Genomic DNA, 9,057 nt, shown 5'->3' with positions numbered 1-9,057 from the left:
CATCCTATAAGCATGTATGAGTCCTACTGCTACATATCTGAGGACACAAATGGTATCCAAGGTGCAGCAGACTAACAAGAATAATGACTTCAAAGTAGTTTGCATTGCCATGGAGAATATATACCTCATGCACAGGAAAAATAATCACAGAAACCAAATTAGACCAAACCATGGCAAAATGATGCAACAGGAAGATCTCAGAGAACTTTCAGAATAGTAAATTTGATTTGGGACTTCATGGTTTCTGAGTGCACCAAAGAGTCCCATGATATTAACTAAGTAATACTTGAAGAACACAGTATTTTGGGCATTGTTGGCTAGAGATTCTTTGAGTGTCAGGTGAAAAATACAAATATTCCACCCAAAAATTCAAATGTAATTTTAAGGGTTCATGAATCCCTAACATTTATTTATTTAAGCATACAGACAGGAATATATATAAATCATTTTTATCAGCATGCAAAACTAAGCTCTCTTTCTTTGAATTTTAAAATCTAGTATCTGGCTTCTTATAGGCATAGCTTTAGGGATTTGAAAGAAACGAGTTCATTGTTTCCTAAAATATATTTCTAGTTGTTCAAAACTGAATAAGAGTAAGGACACTGGGAGGAGCAGGAAATGTGGAGCATTCACGGGTTTGTCCAGTGTCTTGCATATAGTAAGTACAATGAATCTTATTACAGAATTAAAAAACAGACTTATGCTGAAGGTAGCAGCTCAATTCTAATGTTCTAAAAGTAGTAATGGGTAAATACTTAAAATAATTTCCCTTTATTTTGTCACAAACTACTTTACTACTATGTAATTTTTAGGGGTTTGACCTTGGGCTTTCTTCGTACGTAAACCATTATAATATGCAAAATAGCTTAAGTTCCTGGTAGTCTTGCCTTTATATCTTCATTGATGTTTTTAAAGATAAATGATGTTTTATGAGAGAATTCAAATAGTTTTATAAAGAATGTTTCTTACATTATACATTTTGAAGACTATTTTACTTCTGCCTTTTGATTTTTGTAATTTCTAATAAGCTAAGTGTTTCTAAAATCAGTGTTCTCACTGGAGATGATCCAACATGTCAACTGAAATGACTGAATAAACACGATTGGTCCCAACACTGAGCAAAACTATGTGGAAAATTTGTAATGATTTGTAAACATTTTCACACTTATTATGATTCAGATATGGACTGTGGCCCAGAAAAGATTTGGATTTATTTTGATAGTCCCTGTAATTAACTCTGCAATGTTTTCCTAAGTTAGGATTTCATGCTGACAATTAGAAATTGCACATTGTTGAGATACCACATGCAAAGAAGGTATGGGATTATATGGCAACAATTAAACACATAATAAAGAGAATTAAACAGGATTCCAAACCAAGGAAACACGAAGCAAACATGGCATAGACTGACTGAAAAGGGAAAGTGATATTTACTCTTATGTTTTACTTAAAATTCTAAGCACATAACCCAGTTCATTTCTGAACAAGAAGAGAAAGCTAGAGTGCTGAGGAGGGGATAGAAAATGTGGACTTTACTCTTGCATTACTGACCCCAGTGTGGAGAGCAAGGATACAGGCTTTGACCCAAATGCTATGCCACTCATGTCTTTTCTTCTGGGGTGTGTAACAGGCAGTACTTGTAAAATGAAAATACAGGACCCCTTGATCAATACTTCTTACGAATTTCAAGATGGAGACTATAGAGCGTTAAAAACCAGCACCAGGCTTGTGTGATTGTCTATCCTGATGACAGGTGAAGAAGGGAATTGCAGAGATGTTTCTGAATCCTATCTGTTCCTGTCTCCCATTCCTCTTGGGTACTGAGTTGATGCTCAGGCCAAGCCTAGGGGAAGGGCCAGATCTCTTGTATAAGTTTTGATAGTGAATAAGATGACAAAGACTGCTCCTCCTGAAATCTATCCTTTGGATAGGTTGTGAGGATTAATGAGTTAATATCAGAAATTGCTACAGGGCAAATCTTCACTTGCCTAAAAGAGCATAAAAATTTTATTTTGTCTTTTATGCTTTCTGACAATCCCTTCAGTCTGCCACTAGGCTTTTAGTGGTGCGTGTGGAGAATTTAGGACAAAATGATGAATCTTACTTAGGGGCATCTTGATAGCTTTGCAAACTTAATGCAATAATGTCGGTCTTAGGCCCTGTGTCATGAAGAAAACGAAGACAGCCGAAATTTCAGATCAAAGAGGCTATAGCTCTTCTATTTTTATTATTTAGGAGACAAATTACGGCAACGGATCCTTTTTCCCTTAAAATGTCTTTTATCATTGCATATCTACCTAATTTTATTTGAACAAGTAGAAAGCGATAGACATTTGATTGAATGTTTAGGGGTGTATTTTACTTTAAACAGTACATCAAGAATATATTTTGGCCTCTTTGAAAAAAATTTTAAAATCCATATTGTAGTACAAGCAAAGAAACTCTCCAAATAAAAGCTGTTGGAATAGCTGGGGCAGAAGTCCTTTGCTTTTGCAAATACATGAGAGTCCAGAGAGTCAGGGGGTTCCTGCCCCACTACTAGAGCTGGAGCTCTGCCTGTGGTCTTAAGAGAAACTTGAGGGCATCTACTCTCTAGTCACTAGAAACAAGGTGCTGATGAGGTATGGAACACTTGCACCCTGCCAAGTTAAAAATCATAGGCTGATTACATGCAGGGGAAATAGCCAGAGGCAACAAGGAGAAAAGGGGAGGGAGGGAAAATCAGAGTGCACCTAACAGTTTAAGACATTACCTAGGTTCAACATTTGGATTTGAAGGCTTCTCTTTCTTTTGTTGTATGTCTTTTTGTCATATATGTCACAGTTTGTGAGTAGAAATTAGGTGTCTTCAACTCAAGGAAACTTTATGAGACAGTGCTATGGGGACAGAGTCAGAAGTTCTGCCTTCAAGAAGCTTTCAAACTTGCACAGGGGATAAGGATGTCAGTAAGTGAAGGAAATAATAAGAACACTGTAAAAGAACTGAAGAGGAGGAAGGGAAGAGAAAGGTGAGGAAAGGCTGGGTGAAGGAGGTACTTTTAGGGGCCAAATCTGAAGGGTTTTAATGGGGGAAAATGTGCAGAAATGGGAAGGCAACACAGACTGCATTGAAGATAACTATTTTGAAATGCCTCCTCTTCTAGGACAAGGAAGAACACTTTTCATATATTTGTCTGCTTCAGTCTGCACATTAACTCTGTGAGCCCATGTGAGCTTCCTTTAGAGACAAAAGAAAAAGGGAGAGGATGAAATTGAGCTCTTTAAACACATAAAATATTATGGAACCACAATAAGTAACTCAAAATAAAATAATATATAACATGATAAATTCATGTGTGTGCTAATATTAAAATATTAGCTTGTTTCCACAGCTTCTCATTTATAAATCCTGGATAAGGTCATTAAAGGTGGACTTGCTTAAGTTTGAGGAACTTTTGTTCTGCTGTGCCTTGGTTATGTACTCTTGGTTGGTTTACTTGCTCAAATGACATGGTGCCAAAGGGTGACAAACCAGCAAGTGGCAAATGTAGCTTGTTTGATATCAAAACTGGGGCTTTTAATAATGTGACTTTCTCAGTGTGCAATGCCTAAGGTTAATCCAACTCCTGTGTGTCACTTAGGAGCAGTTTTATAATGGAGATAGATCATCTATAAGGAGACAAAAGGCTTGCTAACACCCTCTGTGAAACTTTGTCAAAAGGGTTTTAGGTGACATAAATCTCCTTTTATCCATGTTGTATTGTTATGTCATAGGAAAACATACACAGATGCATACATTTGATATAGTTGTATACAGTTGCATACAAATGTATTCAATTAATCCCATTTTCTCCTAACAAAATATTTCTACACTTATGTTTATAGATTTGTAATATGTTTGTACTATTGCCATGGGTACCAGGGAGAGAAAAGGGTGGAGGCAAAGTGGTAGGTTAGCGGTGTAATGTAAAGGGAACATACACAATACCAAAGCTAGGCTTACAACAGTAGGGCAAATATATAATCATTCAATGTTCCCATGAGCAAAGTCTCAAGGCAACACAATTCAAAGACAGCATCAGTTTGCTTCTGCAATAGTCTTGGATTTCTTTTTGTAATTTGAATTTATTTTTTCTTTAAAAAGAAAATAACAAAGCAGAAAAAAAGATTTCTCCAAATCAGTGGGATCTTACATGTATACAACATGTGTGCCTACATGTGTACAAACAATGATAGATCTTGTAACCATAGAGGTACCTGAGACCTGCAGGTCTCTCTGCCTCCTCTCTGTACTTCTCAATGGAGACTCACCTCTTCTGTTTTCATGGACTAGATTCTGGCAGTGACCAAATGTCCCTAACCACACCCCATCTCACAGTAAACAATAAAAAGGTAGTGGGAACCCTTGAAGAATTAGGTCAACTACAATGTACATGTCTAGAGGGAGTTTCCATGGCCTCACTCCTGCAGACTGTTGCCTTGCAGGACAGCAAAACCAGTATTTTCAGATCTTCTAGCTTTCAAAAAATATAAATTTCCAATTTGTGTGTGAGCATTCTTTGTTTTTAATGATTATCACTAGAGCACATCTGAAAAAAATGCTGTTCAACTCAATCTAGATACATTTGCAATCATGTGTCATTGTACCTTGAATGGGAGAGGGCTTGGTTCAAATTTTTGATAAGAGGTCAGGACAGTTCTCATTCTTGGGTGGGATGCTGTATGATGGGGGTAAGGTGAAGGGTTGTGGGTGCAATAGAAAAAATTGAGCATATATAAGAGACACCACAGTCACACAATGAGGAAAAATGGTAGCTGTGGTCCTATACAGTGATGTTGGTGATTAGTTCATATTTCAGTTTTGTTGAGTGTCTATCTTTTCCCATCTATCTAATCTGTTTTAGACCAGTTGTCACTTGCACATGGAGTGAAGACATTCTCTCTCTGACCCTAACAATACACACACACACACACACACACACACACACACACACACTTCAAGCATGTAGAAACAGTATGTTGTTTTGCTGTTTTAATTACATAAGTGTTAGAGGTAGTAATGAACTGAGATAAAATGCTGTAGTGTGTTATTGCTTCTTCTGAATTCCAACATAATTCAAATACCTCCTACTAAGATTTGTCATTCTGCCACTAGGCAGGACTATTCTTAAATTGCCGTTGGCACAGGAACACCTGTGGTGTTCATTAAGCCCTCCTAGGAATAAGTTTTCCTTAAAAATACTCAGAAAATATCTATCTAAAACATGAAGTTCTACATCTCCATCAAGAAGATGAAGGTATAGTCTTCACTCTCTATATCTTAAAGAGCAAAAAGTAGGTTAGCATGTAGGGAGTGGAATTAAGTCAGTGCCAGTGGTATTCAAGAGATATGCTTTATATAGTTCATGACTTAATATCAGCAAAACCTCCTCTCCACTCTGTCTTTAGAAAAGGGCACAAGAATTCTGGAACATCATACTCCATTAATTTTTAAACAGTGCTGGAAACTATGGCTTTTAAACCATGGAAATATTAAGAATTGTTCTGCACCCAAAACAGATATTCTTATTTTAGAAAGTGCTTCTTCACCAACTATCATAACATTCTTTTGCAAGGAGCTAGCTTAAAGGAGTACAGGTTTTTTTTCCTTCTCTCAAGTCTGTCTTCTCTGTTTTGGCTCAAGCCAATAACTCATTTTATGCAACCATGAACCAGGAATTTTGAAATTTCTGAGTCATCATGGGAATAACATATTATCCATGATCCCAAAGACACATTTCTTGATAACACTTTGATTATAATATACCCAAATGGATATTTCTGGTACAATGTCTGTCTAGCAGCCATATATTTCCACCTATTTGTCTGGGTAATTTCAGACTCTAGAAGAACATATGGGCCATATTCACAACTTCTACCATTTTCAGTGTTTATCTTTACTCCGTCAAATTTCTGAAGAGTTCTTTCCATTTCCCTTCTGTTTCATTATTCTCTTCATTTTTTTTTGAGAATGCTGATGAAAAAGTAATTTCTGTAAAAGCTTTGAAATTTATGGGATAGGGAAGCTCACTGTTAAGGAAATGATAAATCCACAGGCTAAAGTTTTAGTCTTCGCTCTGCCATTATAGGACATCAACAATTCTGATAGGTCACATAACATACCTATGTCTGAGAGTCCCCACTTACAAATGTAATGAGTGACGTTTCATCCTGTCAGCTCATCAGGAATATAGTGGCAATGGAGACAGACATGAATTATCTCGAGATTCTTTGGTGTTCTTGACCTCACTCTATCAACCACTCATTCTGCAGCCTGTGCAAAGTCACTTTGATGGTTCCTTGCTTTGGTTTCTCCACTTGAATGAGCAATTTCTTCATCTACTTAACAGAGATGGCTGAGTCTCCATAGGCAATTGTGGTACTTTGAAAAGATCAGCATGATCTCTCACAATCTTTTTACTGTCTCTGCAAATGTTTATAATTATCTCTATTATTTTAATGGGTGAGGAAACTTAGAATTGGCATGTGAAAAACTAATCCAAGTTCACAAAACTTGGCAAAGGGAAAATCAGGATTTGAATCCAGTTTGTCTCATCTTTGAGTATTTATTTTTTACTTCAATAAATGATGGCTAGTGTGTTTTTGTTTACACTCATATTGCATAGTTGGCATTTATTATAAAAATTTTGGAATATATAGCAATTTGTTCTAAAGTTTTGAGTGTTGCCTATGTATTGATGAAAATTGTAACTTCAGAAATGACTTTAGCAGCAAAGTAGCTGAGTGTGGTTTTTAATATGGTTTTAAATTCAGATGCCACAAAGAAGTCCATATTGTATCTAATCTATAATGACAAAATCAGGTCATTTCAGGGTTAGTGTGAGGTTACTGGAAAAGGAACAAGGGAACCATTTATGGTCACTGAAATGTTCTGTGTCTTAATGGTGGTGCTGGTTATACAGGAGCATACACTTGTCAAATCCCATTAATCTCCACACTTAAGTGAGAACATTTTACTATAGATAAATTATGTCTCAATAGGCTTGATTTCTAAAATATAGGCATCATCAACTCCTACTGTCTGGCTTGTATCATTTTGGTAATAAAAGGATACTAATAGTATGAATCTCAAACATCTTGGGAAGTATTAAATAAGATAAGCCATGTAAAAAGAAAAATCATCACATTTGTCCACAGCAGGCATTCAACACATGTTTATTTAGCAGATATGTATTAGTTTTCCCATAGGAAAATACAATAAAATTTCTGCTTCCATGAACTTTTATTCTAGACAAGGGGAGGCAGACAGTAAACTGGTAGATAAATAAATGACCATGATAATGTCATATAGCAGTGAAGGCTGTGAAGTTAGTAACATGATGACATAATGACCACCTAAGGATGGTGGCCATTTCTCTGAGTGGTCAGAGAAGAAGCATCATTTCAAATGAGACCCAGATAAAGTTAAGGGAACAGGCAGCCAAGAGAAAAGTCTGCAGACAAGTGTTCCAGGTAAAGCAAACAGAATGTGTCAAGGACTGAAGGTGGGAGCACAGTTCTGTTCAAGGAACCCAAGGCCAAGGGCAGAGGATAAGAGGTGAGTTTGAAAAGCTCACCAGCAGATAGCTCACTGATGCAATGGGAAGATGATGGAGGAAAGTAAATAGGAGATGATGAGATTTATCTTACATTTCTGCAAATTTCTTTGGTTGTTGTATAAAATATGGAAGGTGAAAAGGTGAGAGAAGTAACTGGGAAACCAAGTTAGAAATACTGCTGCTTGGACTGACAAAATAGGAACAGGGTTAGTGAAGTGTGGCCAGACTTGGGGATTTGTTATAGAGTTGAGAAAATAGGACTTCCAATGGTTTGGATGTAACAGGGGATAATGAAATTGTTTTTCTTTACTTTTTTCTTTTGGTTTGAATAACTCCATGTGAAATTCTTGCTATTTATAGTCTTAACATTCACTGATCATATTATAATAATTTTTCCTGAAAATCCATTTGGTAAACTATAAGGCATTATATCAGGAAGTGTTTCTAATTACTGATACAGAATAATAAGTTACCAAATACCAGCTTGGTATGAAACTCTTAGCTTTAAGGATTAAACTCTCCATTAGCTAACTAAAAGGTTGTGTTGACAGGTTACTCCAGAGGCACCTGCAAACCCATGTTTATTGCAGCACTATTCACAATAGCCAAGTTATGGAAACAGCCAAGATGCCCCAGCACTGACGAATGGATTAAGAAAATGTGGTATCTATACACAATGGAATTTTATGCAGCCATGAAGAAGAACGAAATGTTATCATTCGCTGGTAAATGGATGGAATTGGAGAACATCATTCTGAGTGAGATTAGCCTGGCCCAAAAGACCAAAAATCGTATGTTCTCCCTCATATGTGGAAATTAGATCAAGGGCAAACACAACAAGGGGATTGGACTACGAGCACATGATAAAAGCGAGAGCACAAGGAAGGGGCAAGGATAGGTAAGACACCTAAAAAACTAGCTAGCATTTGTTGCCCTTAATGCAGAGAAACTAAAGCAGATACCTTAAAAGCAACTGAGGCCAATAGGAAAAGCGGAACAGGTACTAGAGAAAAGGTTAGATAAAAAAGAATTAACCTAGAAGGTAACACCCACGCACAGGAAATCAATGTGAGTCAACTCCCTGTATAGCTATCCTTATCTCAACCAGCAAAAACCCTTGTTCCTTCCTATGATTGCTTATACTCTCTCTACAACAAAATTAAAAATAAGGGCAAAATAGTTTCTGCTGGGTATTGAGAGGGGGGAGAGGAAGGGGGTGGAGTGGGTGGTAAGGGAGGGGGTGGGGGCAGGGGGGAGAAATGAACCAAGCCTTGTATGCACATATGAATAATAAAAGAAAAAGGAAAAAAAATAAAAGGTTGTGTTGAATTATTTCTGAAATCAGGACATTTGTGCTTTTGTGTTTATGTGTGCATCTGCATGTGCAAGTGTAGATGTGTGTGTGTGTACAATGTGATCCTGGGACTCCAGAGCTCTGCTTCCAGGAGTGATGGTCAAGGGCATGAACCTAAAATTCTTTC

This window comes from Castor canadensis, chromosome 7 (assembly GCF_047511655.1).
Source record: "Castor canadensis chromosome 7, mCasCan1.hap1v2, whole genome shotgun sequence".
In the NCBI taxonomy this organism is placed as follows: domain Eukaryota; kingdom Metazoa; phylum Chordata; class Mammalia; order Rodentia; family Castoridae; genus Castor; species Castor canadensis.
Note: the sequence above shows the minus strand (reverse complement) of the source record.